Source organism: Pituophis catenifer, unplaced genomic scaffold (genome assembly GCF_029215685.1).
Source record: "Pituophis catenifer annectens isolate HBS135680 unplaced genomic scaffold, rPitCat1.0.hap2 SCAF_3, whole genome shotgun sequence".
NCBI lineage: Eukaryota > Metazoa > Chordata > Lepidosauria > Squamata > Colubridae > Pituophis > Pituophis catenifer.
The window spans coordinates 98563869-98583001 of NW_027256883.1; positions in this window are offsets into that span (position 1 = coordinate 98563869).

Below are 19133 nucleotides of genomic sequence, written 5' to 3' on the forward strand. Positions count from 1 at the left end.
AATATAATTTCTTCTTAAGCATTTTTTCAGAGTGACGTTCTACAATTCTACTTATAATATATTCCTTCACCTTTCTGTAATCTAATAATATTTTTATTACATATATATGTATCAATCGGTAATATATCCCCTATATTTTTTGTATATTTCTAATTTTTAACCAATTATACCAACTATTCCATATTTTATAATAGTCTGATTCTTCTTTTTCTTGTAATTCTTTGGTTAACCTATCCATTTCAGCGCATTCTAAAATTTTCCCTATTACTTCTGTTTCACTTGGTATTTTTTGTTTCCAATTTCTTGCGTAGATTATTCTTGCAGCAGTTAATATGTGAATTGTAAGATATTTAATATCCTTAGGGTATGATTTGTTAAATATTCCTAATAAAAATGTTTCTGGTTCTTTTTCAATCTGTGTTTTTGTTATTTGTTCCAACCATTTTTTGATGTTAGACCAAAATTTCTTTGCTGCCGGGCATGTCCACCATAAATGATAGAAAGTCCCTTGTGCCTTTTTGCACTTCCAACAAATTGGGCTATTTTTAGGTTGTATTTTTGCCAATCTGGTTGGAGACATATGCCACCGATAAAACATTTTCAGTTGGTTTTCCTTGTACGCCGTTGCTTTCGTTAACTTTAGGTTTTCCTGCCAGAACTTTTCCCATTTTTCCAAAGGTATTGTGTGTTTGATATTTTGAGCCCACTTAATCATCGTTTCTTTGACTGTCTCTTCTTCCAATTTATAGCGTAGGAGAAATTTATAAATTCTACTAATTAATTTATTTTCTGAATCTAATATAATTTTATCTATTTCTTGTTTTTGATTGTAAATTTCATATGTTTTTATATGCTCTCTATATTTAGATTGTATTTGAGTGTAAGTCCACCAGTCTATTCCTCTGTGTAAATCTGTCTCCAATTGTTGTTTTGTCTTTAGTTTGCCTTGATAGTCAATTATATCTTTATATCTAATTATTTTTGTCTTATCTGTTAAATTTGGGTGTCTAATTGATTCCGCCGGTGCTAGCCAATTTGGTATCTTCATATAATGTTGTTTTTTAATTTTAAGCCAAATTTGTAATAGTGAGTTCCTTATTGTATGTGTTTTAAAATATGAATGTGTTTTGTATTTCTCATCCCACATAAAGGAGTGCCAGCCAGTTTGAAGTTCGTGTCCCTCAATTGTTAAAGTTCTAGAGTCCTTTAATTCTATCCAATCTTTGACCCACGATAGTACTGCTGCTTGGTAGTATATCTCCCAGTCAGGGAGTGCAGCTCCTCCTCTATCTTTTGTATCCTGAAGCAGTTTAAATTTTATTCGTGGCCTTTTCCCTTGCCAAATAAATTTAGATGTTATTTTATTCAGCTTTTCAAAAAACGGTTTATCTATTTTAATTGGGGTGACCTGAAACAAATATAGAAATTTAGGTAATATAATCATTTTGATAGCCGAAATTCTTCCTAGGAATGAAATGTGTAAATTTTCCCATTTTTCTAAATCTTTCTTTGTTTGTTCTAGTAATTTATCATAATTATTTTCTTTAATTGCTGATGTTCTTGTGGATAAGCAGATTCCTAGATATTTTATTTTTTTTGTTGTTTGAATTTGTATATTATCTATCAAATCTTTTGTTTGGATTTCCGTAAGGTTTTTAACAATTAGCTTCAATTTATTTTTATTAATTTTTAGTCCAGCCACTTCTCCAAATTCTTCTATTTTTTGAAACAAATTAGGTATAGATTCCATAGAATTTTCTGTCAAAAACACTAAGTCATCAGCAAAGGCTTGAACTTTGTATTCTTCTCTATTAATCCTTAAACCTTCAATTCCTTGATCTTCTCTAATTTTTTTCAACAGGGTTTCCAATGATAGAATATATAGTAAGGGGGAAAGTGGACAGCCTTGTCTAACTCCTTTTGTTATATTAAATTTGTCTGTTATATCATCATTCATAATTATCCTTGCTGATTGCTTGGTATAGATTTCTGCTATAATTTTCCCAAATTTTTCCCCAATTTGCATATTTTGTAGTTGTTCAATCATAAATTTCCAATTTTGGTTATCAAAGGCCTTTTGGGCGTCAAGAAAAACCAACACTGCCTGCTTCTCCGGGTGTGATTCATAGTATTCTAAAGCATTAAGTATTATTCTCATGTTGTTCTTTATTTGGCGTCCCGGCAGAAATCCATTTTGGTCTGGGTGTATATATGTATTTAATACTAATTTAATTCTTTCTGCCAAGATTGCTGCAAATATTTTGTAATCGGCATTCAATAATGAAATAGGTCTATAGTTTTGTATTAACTGGAGATCTGTGTCTTCTTTTGGAATGATTGTTATTATGGCTTCTGTCCATGAATTTGGTATCTTGGTTTTCTCCATAGCTTCATTATATAATCGCAACATATTCTCTCCCAATACTTCTTGCATTGTTTTATATATTTCTACCGGTGATGATTCAAGAAACTACAAAAACAGAAGCAGTGGGAGGAGCAAGACCAAAAAGTAAAATGCATGAAGATTTCCAGCAGATGCTCCAAAAGCTTCAGGCAGCCAAGAATGGCAACTAGATTTCTGACTTGGAATGTTAATGGCTTAAATTCACCACAAAAGAGGAGAAAAATATTTCATTATTTGAAACAGTTTAAAAATGATGTAATTTGTTTACAAGAGACTCATATTAGAAGTAAAGATCAAAAATATTTAATAAATGCAAGGTTAGGTATACATTTTGTTGCATCTGCTCCCGAGAAGAAGAATGGTATAGTTATATACCTAAAAAAAAGAGTTAATTGCCAAATTAATTGAAGCAGATGATCAAGGAAGATTTATAGCAATTGAACTTTTAATAAAAGGAGAAAAATACTTTTAATTGGAGTATATGCACCGAACCAACAACAGGAAAATTTTTATAAGCTTTTACATTCCAAGTTACTACAATGGGATTACAAATCATGCATTTTATTGGGCGATTGGAATGGAGTTTTGGACACTAAAAAAGATAAGAAGGGGATCTTGCAAAATATCTCAACGTGTGCTAGATTGCCAAAATCGTTTTTTGAAATGATGGATGATATGGAGTTGAGAGATATCTGGAGAGAGAGAAACTCTGAAGAAAAGGACTTTACTTTTTTCTCTAGAGAAAAATTGATAGACATCAATCTTTCTCTAGTATTGATTTCATATTAATTACTAATGATCTTTTTTCTAGGGTGAAGAAGACGAAGATCTGCCCAAGAGTTTTAATGGATCATAGTCCAGTTTGGATGGAATTAGAGTATGGAATGGGATTTAAAAGGTCTTGGAGGTTAAATGAAAATCTGTTTAGATATGAGGAAAATGTAAAAGAATGCAAAAAATTTATGAAAGAATTTTTTATTATAAATATGCATAAGGGTACATCTATGGAATTGGTTTGGGATGCAAGTAAAGCATATATGAGAGGTATTTTGATATATTTGAATAATAAATATAGACGTAAACAGGAAAAAAAAAGGAAGGACTTAGAAGAGGAAATTAAAAAAAAAGAACAAGCTTTGATATTGAACCCAGCAGACAAGAAAATAAAAGAGGCAATTAACTTACTGCGAGGGCAATTTAATATGCTAATGGCAGATCAGGTCGCAACTAATTTGCAATATGCTAAACATAATACTTTTTGCAATGCTAATAAACCAGGGAGATGGTTAGCATATCTGTTAAGGAAAAAAAAAAGTCACGGACCATAGAGAAAATAGAATATACAGGTAAAGAGGTTTATTAGCAAAACATGATTAAAAAAGCATTTTTAAAATTTTACACGAGGTTGTATGCTAGTGATAAAATTCAAAGTATAGATGTAGACAGATACTTACAGAAAGAGAATATTCCTATAATTACAAGAGAGCAAAGGAAGGGTTTAAATCAACCAATAACTTCTGAAGAGATCATGCTTGCAATTAAGCAGTTGAAAGTGGGTAAAGCCCCTGGGACGGATGGTTTGACAGCTGCTTATTATAAACATTTGCAGTTAGAAATGGTGGGACCACTCAAAGTGTTATTTACCAACATACAATCTGGAGGAGATGTACCTGCATCCTGGAAGACAGCTTTTATTTCTCTGATTCCAAAGGAGGAGCAAGACTACACTCAGCCAAAAAATTATAGGCCTATATCACTTTTAAATACAGATTACAAGATTTTTGCTAAACTACTAGCAAATAGGTTAATGACAGTCATGCAACAAATGATTCATAATGGTCAAACTGGTTTTATAAATGGTAGACAAATGAAGAGTAATGTAAGGCAAGTGGTTAACCTATTAGAGTATCTGGGGAAGAACAACCAAATCCCTGCAGTGCTAATATTTCTCTATGCGGAGAAAGCATTTGATTGATTGAATTGGCATTTCTTATTGAAAATAATAGAAAAGATGCAGTTTGGAGAATATTTTACACAATCTATTAAGGCAATATATCAGAAACAAACAGCACAAATAATAATTAATGGTAGTTTAACAGATATTTTTAATATAGAAAAAGGAACAAGACAAGGATGTCCCTTGTCTCCATTATTGTTTATCTTGACTCTGGGATTTTTGTTGAGTAAGATACGTGAGTCGGACAAAATAAATGGAATTAAATTTAGGCAGTATGATTATAGAGTACGAGCATTCGCAGATGATTTGGTTGTTACTTTAACCCAACCATTACAGTCGGTTGTAGGTTTAATGGATATAATTAAGCAATATGGGCAAGTATCTGGATTTAAAATAAATTCAGGGAAAACGAAGATAATAACTAAAAGCATGACTACAAATCAAAAGATGAATTAGAAAGATTAACAGGATTTGAAATAGTAAAAAAAGTTAAGTATTTGGGGGTTTATATTATGACATCAAATGCGAAATTATTCACGCATAACTATGATCCGTTGTGGCAAAAACTACAGAGAGAGATGGAAAATTGGAAAAAATTACAATTATCCTTGTTAGGAAGAATAGCAGCAGTAAAAATGTTTTGCCTAAGTTCTTGTTTCTTTTTCAAATGATACCAATACTTAAAAAAGATGAAAATTTGAAGATATGGCAGAAGGGTATTAATAATTTTGGGCAGGGAAGAGACCGAGAATAAAACAAAAAATAATGCAGGATATACGTGAAAGAGGAGGTCTCAAAATGCCCAATTTAAGACTATATTATGAGGCAGCTGCCCTATCAGCAATGAGTGATTGGATGAACTCAATAGAAGAAAGAATATTGAATATTGAGGGATATGATTTGGTTTACGGGTGGCATGCTTATTTACTATATGATAAGAAAGTGGATAAGACTTTTAAAAGTCACATATTGAGGAATGCTTTATTGCGTGTCTGGAAAAAGTATAAGTATAAATTAAACGAGAAGTTACCAATGTGGGCAATACCCAGACACGCGATAGAGAATATAAGTGTAGAGCAAAAACAAGAGGTGATTACATACAAAGAGCTTCTTAACAAGGAAAGAGGTATACTACAACTAAAATCTTTGAATCAACTAAGAGAAGAAAGGATAATTCAAACATGGTTTCAATATGTACAGTTGCAAGCTAGATGGAGAGAAGATCAGAAAATTGGTATTTTGCAAAATGAGGAGAACTTGGTAAAACAGATTACTTTACTTTACTTTTATTTGATTTGTATACCGCCCTACTCCCGAAGGACTCAGGGTGGTGAACAGCCAACAATAAAATACATACATACAAAATTTAAAAAGCAGAAATAAAATCAAATTAAATAGTTTGGTCCAGACAAATTAAAACCCCAATCAATTTAAAACAAATTTAGACTTTGAGGATTAAAAATATTAAAAATATTAAAATTGTTTAAAAAGAGGGAGAAAGTTAGGCCAGGCCCGCCTGGTGAAATAAAAAGGTCTTTAGAGCGCGGCGGAAGGTGTGCAGATCCGGGATCCTCCGTATCTCCGGGGGGAGCTCGTTCCAGATAGTAGGTGCCCCCACAGAGAAGGCTCTCCCCCTGGGGGCCACCAGTCGACATTGTTTGGCCGACGGCACCTGGAGGAGCCCCTCTCTATGAGAGCGTACCGGCCGGTGGGAGGCTATTGGTGGTAGTAGGCGGTCCCGCAAGTACCCAGGTCCTGAGCCATGGAGCGCTTTAAAGGTGGTAACCAAAACCTTGAAGTGCACCCGGAAGACCACCGGGAGTCAGTGCAGCTCGCGCAGGAGGGGTGTTACATGGGAGCACCATGTTGCTCCCATTACCACCCGCGCGGCCGCACTCTGCGCCAGTTGGAGCCTCCGGGTGCTCCTCAAGGGGAGCCCCATGTAGAGAGCGTTACAATAGTCCAGGCAGGAGGTGACAAGGGCATGAGTGACCGTGCGTAAGGAGTCCCGATCCAGAAAGGGATGCACCTGGCAAATCAGGCGAACCTGATGAAAAATCCTCCCAGTCACAGCCGTCAAGTGCTCTTCTAAAGACAGCCGTGAATCCAGGAGGACGCCCAAGTTGCGCACCCTCTCCGTGGGGGCCAATGATTCACCCCCAATAGTCAGTGATGGCACCAACTGACTATATCGGGACGTCGGAAACCACAGCCACTCGGTCTTGGATGGGTTGAGCCTGAGCCTATTCCTCCCCATCCAGATCCGCATGGCCTCCAGGCACTGGGACATCACTTCAAGGGCATCGTTGGGGTGGTCTGGGGTGGAGATGTACAGCTGGGTGTCATCAGTGTACTGGTGGTACTTCACCCTGAAACCATGGATGCTCTTGCCCAGCGGCTTCACATAAATGTTGAACAGGAGGGGCGAGAGGACCGACCCTTGTGGCACCCCGCATATGAGGGGCCTCGGGGTCGACCTCTGCCCCCCTGTCAACACAGACTGCGACCAGTCAGAGAAAAAGGAGGAGAACCACTGCAACACAGTGCCTCCCACCCCTAACTCTTCCAACCGGTGCAGCATGATACCATGGTCGATGGTATCAAAAGCCGCTGAGAGATCTAACAGGACCAGGACAGAGGAGCACCCCCTGTCCCTAGCCCTCCAGAGATCATCTACCAATGCGACCAATGCCGTTTCCGTGCTGTACCTGGGCCTGAAGCCCGACTAGAACGGATCCAGATACATCGTTTCATCCAGGTGCTGGGGGAGCTGTTGCGCAACCACACTCTCAACCTTCGCCACAAAGCGAAGGTTGGAGACCAGACGATAGTTTACCAACATTGCCGGGTCCAGGGAAGGCTTCTTGAGGAGAGGCCTCACCACTGCCTCTTTCAAGGTGGCGGGAAAGTCACCCTCACCCAACGAAGCATTTATAATCCCCTGGAGCCAGTTTCGTGTCACTTCCTGGGAAGCCAGCACTAACCAGGAAGGACATGGGTCCAATAAACAAGTGGTCGTGTTCAGTCTGCCCAGAATCCTATCCATGTCCTCAGGGGTCACAGGATCAAACTCATCCCAGATAAAATTCTCAAGACCTGCCCCAGTCTCTCCCCCCTGAGACTACCCAGTTGGAGTCCAGATCGTCCTGAATCAGAGTGATTTTGTTATACAGATACTGAGCAAAATCCTCAGCTCTACCCTCCAAGGGGTCCTCCCATGCTTCCTGGTGGAGCAGGGAGCGGGTCACCCTAAACAGGGCGGCCGGGCGGTTATCTGATGACGCAATAAGAACCGCAAAATAACTACATTTCACTGCTTTTATCGCCACTAGGTAATTCCTAATATGGGATCTTACTAGTGTCCGGTCAGATTCAGAAAGACTGGCCTTCCAACTACTCTCTAGGCATCTTTTCTGGTGTTTCAACTCCCTCAGCTCCTCGGAGAACCAAGGAGCCAATTGAGATCGGCGCCGGATCAGAGGCCGCAAATGTCATGACTGCAGAAGACCTTTTTCATTTTGAAGAATGCTGTTCAAGCTTTCTCTATCCTTGTCTTTACTTCACTGATCATGTCCCAGCTTTCATGCAAATTAAAACTGAGGTACATGATCCTTTCAACTTTTTCTAATGGTATTACTTCCGAATTTATCAGTGGTAAATTAATGGGTTGTTTGCTGATGACCATGATCTTGGTTTTTGAGGTGTTAAGTTTCAAGCCATATTTTTCAGATATTTCTGAAACTCTGTTGAAGAGGAGCTGAAGGTCTTCATGCTTACTGGCAAGCAGAACTGTATCATCAGCATATCTTAAATTGTTGATCTGAACACCATTTACTTTTAGGCCAGCACCAATGTTTTCCAGTGCTTTGTTGAAAATTGACTCAGAGTAAATATTAAATAACAGCAGAGACAGAATACAGCCCTGTCTTACTCCTCTTCGTATTTCTGCATCATCTGAGTATTTTTGGCCTAGTCTCACATTTGCTACCTGATGCCAATATAGATTCTTTATCTATCTTTGTCATCTAGTCCCACTTGTTTCAGGATTTGTAATAGTTTGTTGTCTTATTTTATCAAATGCTTTTTCAAAATCGATGAAGCACATGTAAACACTGTGATTGACATCTCTACAGCACTGTAAAAGAACTTGAATGCTGAATAGAGCATCTTGTGCACCAAGATTGTTTCTGAAACCAAATTGTGTGTTACTTAGACACTCCTCAATTTTGTTGTATATTCTTGTGTGAATTATTCTCAGGAATATTTTCAGGGCATGACTCATTAAGCTTATTGTTCTGTATTCAGTACACTTCTTTGCATTTATTTTTTGGGGGATTGTCACAAAGGTTGATTTTAGCCAATCATTTGATATCTTTCCTATTTCATATATTCAATTGAAGAACTGCAGTAAAAATTTCTTCCCATTGTCTTCCAGCAATTTTAAAATTTCTACTGGGATATCATCAGGTCCTGTGGCTTTTCTTATTTTTGCTATTTTTATTGCATGTTCAACCTCCTCCATAGTGATGTTTGGTCCAGTTGTTATATTTACCATATCAATATCATCCCTAGTGTCCTCAAAAAGTTTTTCCCCTCCTTGTCAACTAAGTTGTTGGTTTTCTTTTTGTAGACACCTGCTGCTTCTTTCACTTTTTTTGTGTAAATTGAAATTATTATGAATACGTTCTGTCTCTTCTATTTCTTTGCATCTCTTTGCAAACCACTTTTCTTTTGCCAGTCAAATTTTTCTTCTAATTGTTTTCTGCAATTCATTGTATTTTTCTTTGTTTTTATTTTTATAAGAGGGTCTTTCATCCATGAGATGAAGAATTTAATCTATCATCCACTGTTGTTTCTTGTGGTACCTCTCTCTTTGTTTTGAGTTTGTTACCTCTACTATTGCATTTTTAAATTTATTCCAATTCACTTCTACATCTTCATTATTTGTTGATTTCTCTTAAATGAATTTCTAGTTCTTCTTTTATCTTATCTCCATGTTTAATGATGAAGTCACTGTCAATTCTTAGTTTAGGAGGATTCGGGTTTTTCATCTTTTCTAGTTTCAGCTGGACTTTGGCAAGTAGTAAATTATGATTGGATGATACATCTGCACCTGGGTATGTATTTGCTGATTTTACTGAGTTTCTAAATCTTTCATTTATTGTAAAATAGTCAATTTGGTTCCTTACTATATTATTTTGTGTATCTGCCAGTGATCTCTAAAGGCGTCTTTTTGGTAACTTGAAAAAAGTATTCATCACATATTGCCTATGTTCCTTGCAGAAGTCTACAAATCTGTCACCTCTACCATTTCTGGTTCCTAAGCCAAAGTTTCCAACTACAGGAGCATCACTTCCTTCTCCCACTTTTGCATTGAAGTCCCCCATGAGTATTGTGATATCATTACTTTTTAGGGTTTTCAATATGCTGCTTATATCTTCATAGAACTTCTCTAAATCCTCCTCATCACTGTCAGCTGTGGGAGTGTAAACTTGTATAATATTCATATTTACTGGAGTATTATTTATTTGGATCATCATCACTCTATCGGATACAGGAATAAAGGACTTGATCCATTTATTTACAAGATTGTTTACTATTATAGTTACGCCATTTTGATGATGTTTACTATTTTCACCAGAGTAGTAGATAGTATAATCTCCTATTCTACACATTCCATTTTCAGGCCAGCGCATTTCACTCACTCCCAGTATAGAGATATTGTATTTGAACATTTCTTGGATAGTGTTGTGTGTTTTCCCAGATTCATATAGGTTTCTCAGGTTCCAAATTCCAATTCGTAATTTTGGGTTTATCATGCTTCTAGTGGACCAGGAGATTCTTAGCACCCCTGCCCCATTTAGGGGGTGCCCGTACTCGGGGCCATTGTTAGGTTTTGCTGCCATTAACATGATTTTCCTGGGAAATATATAGTGTAGTAGTCTCCTCTTTGCTTTCTACAATGCTGTGCACAGATTGTTCAAGTGGCTGCCACCACACTGTGTGATATTCTTCTGAAGCCGTTCTGACAATGAGGCCTCTGCCTTCAGTCAATACTGATGAGCCAGCTGCCACTCACCAAGCCTGTTGGTCCATGGGAGGTATGGGTTAGAGTTAGGGTCAGGAATGCGGGGGGAAAGATGATAGAAACCTAACTGCCTGTTTGGTGGTAGAGAGGCAGGATCAGGAATGGGGTGGGGGTGGGAGGAAAGAAACCTAACTGCCTGTTTGGTGGTAGAAAGGCAGGATCAGGAAGGATGCATGGAGATACAAAATACCAAAGGAGCAATATGGAAAGCAAAAAATCAACAAGAATTGAAATACTAAAACGAGCAAGAGATGATGGATAGAAATAGAATACCTATTAATATAAGATTTGTGTTAGTAAGATTTAGAATAGAGGTAGAAATTAGAAAGAGGGAAAATACTGTTACATATATTCTTATATAATAGTTTAAAATCAATATGGAGATGAATAGATCAGAAGCTGAAAGATTATTGTATTATGTACACTTAAATAATGTTAGTAATTAGTAATGCATATTAAAATGCTGAATAGTTGAATGATGAAGTATTATATACATGGTGAAGCAAATACTACAATGCTAACAATTTTAATCATAATATTTATAATGTTATTATAATGAGATGAGTATGATTAATGTAATTTACCCAAAATCCTAAGGGAGGAGTATGGAAAACATTCCAAAAATCAACAAGAATTTAAATATTAATACAGGCAAGAGATGATGGGTAGAAATAGAATACCTACTAATATAAGATTTGTGTTATTAAGATTCAGAATAGAGGTAGAAATTAGAAAGGTGAAAAACATGATTATGCATATTTCTATATAATATTCTAAAATCAATATGTAGAGGAAAGGAAGAAGTTGAAAGATGAGTGTATTATGTATAATGTTATTATAATGACATTATACATGTGACTATGATTAACTAGATGACTAGAATTGTCAATATTATTACTATTATTTGGTATCAAAACTAACAACACCCAGATGCCACACTGTTCATGTATTCAATACTTATATATATATTTAAAAATTTAAAAAAATTATACCAGACAAAAAAGAGAATAAAGCCAGCAGTTATATAGAACTGCCTGAAATGTATAGTCTTTATTTAAAAAGCTTAAACAACTTTCAGGTTTTAGCTTAACTCACCCTCCACATTACTAGCCCAACCTTAACAAAAAATTAATATAAGGTAGTTCACAAAAAGCTTATAAATATTTGCTAAACCAGTCTCTCCTTCGTCCTTGATGAGCACTTGCTCCCTCGGAGTTCCTGTCATCCATTCAATTGCATTCTATTCCCTTCCCCCACAAACTTAATGCCATTTTAGGTAATAGATTCTAAATTATTCTTATACTGCTTCTGTTTAGTTTTGCCTGAATTAAAATACTGATTTTTCATTGTGGCAGGTGCTAGTTTTGATTTCAATAATCCTAAAATCTGGCAATCGAAGCGAGGAGTGGTTGGGAGGGGAGGGATGAGGAAAGGCTGGGCGAGGAGAGGCATCCATCCACATGAGTGATGTTAAGTTGACCATGCCCACCCAGTCACATGACCACCCAGCCATGCCTACCCAGCTGGTCATTAGGGCAGATAACCGGTTGTTAAATTATTTGAATCCCACCACTGGTTAGAACAATTAATCAGTGGAATGGCTTGTCTTTAGAAGTTGTGGGTGCTCCTTCACTGGAGGTTTTAAAGAAGAGATTAAGCAGTCATTTGTCTGAAATGGTGTAGAGCAGTGATGACTAACCTTTTTGCTGTCACGTGCCAAAAGCAGTGGGAGCGGGGGGGGGGGGGGGTTTGCGTGCGTGCGTGCCCACACCCATAATTCAATGCACCCCTCCCCCCACGCATGCCTGTGCGACCCCCTGCTTTTGGCACACCAAGAAAGCCTCTGGAGCCTGGGGAGGGTGAAAAACGGCCTTCCCCACTCCCTCAGAGGCCCTCCGGAGGCCGGAAACAGGCCATTTCCAGCCTCCAGAGGGCCTCGGGGGGCAGGGAAGGCTGTTTTCGTCCTCCCCAGGCTCCTAGAAAGCCTCTGGAGCCAGGGGAGAGCAAAAAAAATGGGCCTCCCTCCCCCCCAAGGCCCTCCAGAGGCTGGAAACAGCCTGTTTCCCGACTTCCGGTGGGCCCGGAAGGCCCGAAAATCCGCTGTCCAGTGCATGCATACATGCTAGAGCTGAGCTAGGGCAACGCTCACGTGTCCACCAGTATGGCTTCATGTCCCACCTGTGGTACACATGCCATAGGTTCGTCATCATGGTTGTAGAGTCTCCTGCTTGAGCAGGGGGTTGGACTAGAGGACCTCTAAGGTCCCTTCCAATGCTGTTATTGCTGTTATTGCTGTTATTCAGTTTCTTCATACATATGCTTACTGTTGTAACAACGTAGTATACTTTATATTTCCCCCAAATAGGCTCTAGATTTATTAACGTATTAATGTAAGCCGATGACTTAGTGTTGTTTTTTAGAACCCTAATAGGAATGAGGAGACTTCTTGACAAGCTCACACGTTACTGTACTGCAAACCACTTGACTATAAATGTAGCTAAATCAAAAGTTTTAGTCTTTGGCAACAAGAATAAAAAGCACAATTGGCAGATTAACGACACAAAAATTGAACAAGTTACCCAATATACTTATCTTGGAATTGTTTTTTCCAGTGCAGGAGGTTGGACTCCGCACCATCAATACCTTTCTCAAAAGGTTAGAGCAGGAGCAAGCCTTGTATCTAAATTAAGTAAACGAATCCAACCAACCTCCATTTTACCTCTTCGTAAAGTCTTTCAGGCTAAACTCGTTCCGATCATGCTCTATGGTGCTGAAATTTGGGGTCTTACAGAGGCCCCCATATTAGAGAGAACTCAAAATAATCTGTTAAGGAGGATGCTTGGGGTAAACAATTCCACTTCAGCTGCAGCCGTCAGAGCTGAATTGGGACATTTCTCACTGTACACCTATACAATCACTAGGGCGGTAGCCTACTGGCTAAAAATGACCCAGATGGATGCCAGCAGACTCCCTAAAATATCTCTAGTGGAACAGCAGATTTCAAATCCTCAAAGATATTCCTGGCTAACCCGGCTGTCAGAAATATTGAACCGATATGGCGTAGGGTTCCCGTTGTGTGACACACTGAACCAAGTTAAACAACAGATTAAAGATATACATGGGCAAATGGATATGGCAACCCTTTCAACTAATCATTCCCTTAAACTGCTGACAGCAGTTAAAACAACTTTCACCCTGGAAAAGTATTTATATTTAGAAATGCCATCAGTGGAGAGACAGTTATTTGTTAAGTTTAGATTCGAACTTCTAGATACCAACGTTAGATTCGGCCGTTATCGGAAAATCCCGTATGACAAAAGAATATGCATATGTGGGGTAAACGTTGTGGAGGACATGGCGCATATAATATTCGAATGTAGTCTCTATCAGGAAGTTAGAAATCAATATCTGTCCCCAATTATAAATAAATTTCCCCACTGGAATATAAGCCAAAAATTAGCATTTCTGTTGAGGGCTGACTCTCCTCCCCTGGTAAGAGCGATCACTCGATACCTTAAAAGGTTGACGGCAATACGAGCCAGTTATATCAAGGAAAATTTTATTGATTGTAAGAAAGATGAGCTCAGTTAGAGAGGAGCTATCCTATTTGGGTTATCTAGTCTTCTAGTCTTGGCAACTTAGCTATTGAAATTTGATATGGTAAAATTTTAATGTCATCTATCATATATTTTTAGATTGCTATTTTTGTAACTGTTTTATCTTTTTCCCTTTTTCTTTTCTGTTTTGTTTTGTTTGAAAAGGCCTTCGGGCTATTCAATAAACTATACATACATACTTTATATTTCAATTTATTTATTTATTGTAGTATTTTTCTCACTGTGTTGCTTTTCTGACCTAGGCTTCCTTAGAAATTAAACAGTACAAACCTAGTCCCGGCAAACCTCTTTAATTCATACGGCTGTAAATTACTTTCATTTACAGTCCACAAGGCTTGATAAACAGTCTTTCAGAGGAAGGTTATCAACACCCACCTATCTCACGTGGAATGCTGCCAAAGAGCTAATTTCCAGATGCAGGGCAAGGCCAAACTTGGCACAAAGTCACAAACAGAAGTTTCAAATCTTGAATTGGCCAGATGAACTAATTACTTCCTGCAAAAGTTCACATCCCGTTCGCTTCTCTTTTATGTCTTATGGGAGGGGCCAATCATCTCCAAGCCTTACTCCCAAGTTGACCCTGTTTCCTTAATTTGATAGTACAGGGGTTTAGTGCACCCTGTTATTAACACAGCTGCCTGCAATTTCTGCTGGTTCGAATCTCTCCAAGGCTCAAGGTTGACTCAGCCTTCCATCCTTTCTAAGGTAGGTGAAATGAGGACCCAGTTTGTGGGGGCAATAAGCTGACTTTGTATAAAAATATACAAAAGAATGAAGGCTATTGCTTAACGCATTGTAAGCCGCCCTGAGTCTCCGGAGAAGGGCGGCATATAAATAAAATTTAAAAAAAAAATTGTTCCTGTCTCCTGGCAGCTCTGCGCATGTACACATTGGGAAGGCTCATGCTATTCTTCTGCCTCACTGATGTCAGGCTCCGGAGACTCCGAAGGCAGCAAAGAACTACCTTCTTCTTTTTTTTTTTTTAGTCTCAACCAGATGCTTTGTTTTAAGCCAACTATGTTACAAAAATCTCATCAGATGGACTGCATCCCCTTAGGAACAATCAGATAAAACTTTATTTTTTTTTTGTAAAGTTTTTTTATTTTTTACACAAACACACACACAAACATACAATGTATTTTTGCTGAACAGAGTATTTGGCCGGTTAACAAATTTAAACAATTTTTAGTCCTTTCAACTAAAATGACAATTTCTATACCACCTTTTTTGCCATAACATTTATTTTCATCTATTTTGTACCAATATTACCCTTCATTTTCCTCTCTAATTTTGACCAAATTCCATTTTCCCTTCTATTCTATATTAAACCCCTTCCCGTTATCATCTAATTTTTATATCCATCATCAAATTAATTAATTATGTGGTGTTACAGTTATTTAATTCTTATATTAATAATAAACCCACTTATTTTATAACATACATGTCCTTAACTAATACAATCCAACATTTTAATATAAATCAATTGATTATAGAGATATCTTTTTCATTTATATATGAACCAGAAGAAAAAAAAAACTTAGTTGAATTTAAAAATATTTTAACTATTATCCTCTAATCATATAGCTTTTCCCCTGTATTATTCCAAATCATCACTTAATCGTTTGTACACACGCCACCATAAACCATTAAAAACATTTAATTATAATTCCAATTATTTTTCAATTCATTTTCACCATCATATGATTTAACATTATTTCTTACTACAATTCATATTTCAATTCTAGTCATATACATCATATTCCTCTTTCATTTCTTTCCTTTTTTCCCTTTTCATTTTTATTTTTACCTTTTTCTTTCCCTTTTTCCTTTTGTGCCTTAAAATCCTGATCTCTCCTGTTTTGCCCTATATTTCCCATTGTTCCCCCTCTCTTTTTTCTTATTTTGTTTCACCACTGTTTATCCCACTATTTATCCCAGTATTATTATTTTGTATTTCAAAGTTCTGAACTCTTCTATTTTGCCCTATATTTCTTGTTATTTTCCACCCTTTTTCTCTTTTTTATCTTTTCACTATAAATCCCAGTGTAATCATTTAAGTTCTTTATATTCTTTATGTTCCATCCTCCCTTCCTTATTTGTCTCTTTCCATTCTCTTTATTTTTTTCATTGTTAATCCCAATGTAATCTCTAAAAACCTCCTTTTTATTATTACTATCCACATGTTCAGTTACTTCTTCATATTTAATCACATTGTCTTTATCTTCTTTATTTTCAGCCTCTATGTCTTGCTTCTCCATCTTCATTTCCTTGTCCGCTTGCGTATGCTCCATCACAGCTTTTGTGTTCTCAGATTTTAATCCTCCATGTAACATTGTAGATATTTCTCTTATTTCCATTTTTCATGACAAGTACACCGATTTAATCATTTCTCTAATTTCCTGCACCATTTTATTCTTTTTGAGTTAATATTATTCCGATTTTAAAAGTTCCGTTGTACTCCTTCTTTTTTTTCCCTCAAAGACAAACTGCTTGTAGACAAAGAAATCCTCCCCAAAAGTTCTCATGGCTGTTATCTCCTAAAGTTCTCAATTTTCCAAAACAAAGACCAAGTTGCAATATTCCTTTTTACTCCTGAAGGTGTCTCTTTGGAATCCACAATTTCCGATTGTCTAACAAATATCCATTTTGTTTCAATCTACATTAACAATCTTACTTAGCTTCTCTTTTTCTTTTTAGCTTTAAAAATATCAAATCAGTTTTATAGTCCAGTCTGAATTTAAACAGCTCTTCTCACTTCTTTTTTCCTTTTTTCCTTTTATTTATACAACACTTCTGTTATAGGGCTTATTGTCCATTCTCTTTTGTTTTTCTTGAAATTCGAAAAAGAAAGGGGGAAAAAAAGGATCTATTTATTTTTTTCTGATCCTTTAAACAATCTTGGGGCAATTTCTCTAGTTATTTAAAATTTTCCAAATTATTTCCAAATAATTTTGTTCAAAAGTCAATTTTCCATTGGGTTTTTGTCCCTTTAAGATTACGCTTCAAAATATTCTTTTCTTCCCCCCGTGCTCATTAGCCGCTGTTTTATCACTAGGGGTCTTAAAGTTAAAAATTTTTTTCCTTATTGTTGTTTCAACCATGGGTTGGCTGTCACTCACCTGGCTTCAAAAAACTCTGTTCCATTCACCACTCCTGCTCAATGCTTAGTCCAGTTGCCCTAGCTTCATGACAGCCGCAATGGCTGCTGTTCCCCGCCGCCGAGTCATAGAGAGTTTCCTCTGACCTTCGAGGAACTTGCCTGTTCCTCTTGGTCTTCCGAGGTGCCTCTCCTTCTTCCCTGTCCCTATAGGACATTCTGGTCCGAAGACCCCTTGGCAGCGATTCGTCAGTCTGGGTTTTCGCAGCGCTCATCAGAGTCCGCTAATTCCCTGACTGTCTCGCCGCAATGCTTCCGGTCAAATCCTCACTATCCAACCCTGCTACTAGATCTGCAGGCCGCTGGTGGGCCACAACAGCTGCCCCCCTCTCTCTCACACACACACATAAGTGTAGTTTAGAGAGTTTATTAATGTTCCCCAACAATTTCCTTCATACAGCCTCAGAACTGTCCCAAATAAATCCATCCATAAGCAGGCCAAGGTTAGTCCACAAGACAATGGCCAATAGTCCATAAAACAGTGGAAAGTCACTCCAACAAATAAGTCCACCAAACAAATCCACCAGACCAAACTGAAATACACCCAGAAGAGCTCACTCAGCAAGAGAAGTTCAGAGTCTCCAAGGCACGAAGTTAAGCAGGAAGCACAAGGAACATACACCCAGAAACCAAACACGTTGTTCCCAGCAACGCCTCCCTCTGCCTGCCATGATAAATAGCTTTCCGGTGCAGTCCATCAAGATGGGTGGGGCCTTTTCCCAAGTAATCTGACAGATCTCTGTTGCTCTTATCCTTATCTTTCCTTCAAAGTCCAGGAAAGAATGAGTCAAACTCCATATTTTACAGAGTAATGTACTTTTACTGGAAGATGAAATGAACGCAACCAAAGGAAAGCTGAAACTAAAGCAATAGGTGCGAAAATTGCATATAGAAAGCATCCCCTCCCACTGTCCATCATCAACCACCCAATCCAAAGGTCTCCCAGAGATCAGGTGGAAGCACGCCGGCATCGTTATCAATCAGGAACGCGATGATGGTTGACCCGATAGCCACTTCAGTGCTTAGGTTTCGTTTCTTCAAAATCCACCAGCTTGCTTCCCTCCCCCACGCTCTTCCCTCCCCTGTTTCTTATGGCAGCCAAAGCAGAAAGTCGGAGGCTGACATTCGGCCCCTCCAGAGAAAAGACGTTAGTCCTAAATAGGGAATAGAGAAGGAAGGGGAAAAAGAGATTGCAATATAGACATTAAGGCTTATCAGGATATTTGTTATGGAACAACTGTACTTTCTTTGGCGCCCAGACATCACGTTTGTTCACCCATTCAGCTTGAGACAAAGGGAAATGTTTCCAAGCCACCAAATATTGCACCCTACCATGGTGCTTCCTAGAGTCTAAAATTTCTTTGACTTCGAAATGTTGCTCCCCTTCTATCAGTATGGGAACCGGAGGGGAATCTTGGTTCGGTTGTAAAGGAGACAAGTGTTCTGGTTTCGACAAACTGACATGAAACACAGGGTGTGTCCGTCTCAATGTTTTTGGCAATTCCAATTCAACTGTGACTGGATTAATAAGTCTAGTGACCAGGAAAGGACCCACATACTTGGGTCCAAGCTTTTTTGATTTCTGTGAAGTCTGTAAGTATTTGGTGGAAAGATAAACCCTGTCACCCACTTTAGACACATGTGCCGGAGACCGTTTTTTATCTGCTTGTGTTTTATGCGCTTGGTGTGCATCATCTAGGGCTTTTCGAGTTACAGCCAGTGGTGGGATTCTGCCGGTTCTAGAGGGTTCGGCCGAACCCTTTGTTAAATTGCTGGCTCGCCCCACCCCTTGCCCCGCCCCTCCGCACCACTATTTATTGCCAATAAATAGTGGTGGGCGAGGGGCGGGTGAGCCAGCAATTTAACAAAGGGTTCGGTGCTTTTTTGTAATTTTATTGGCCCACGGAGCT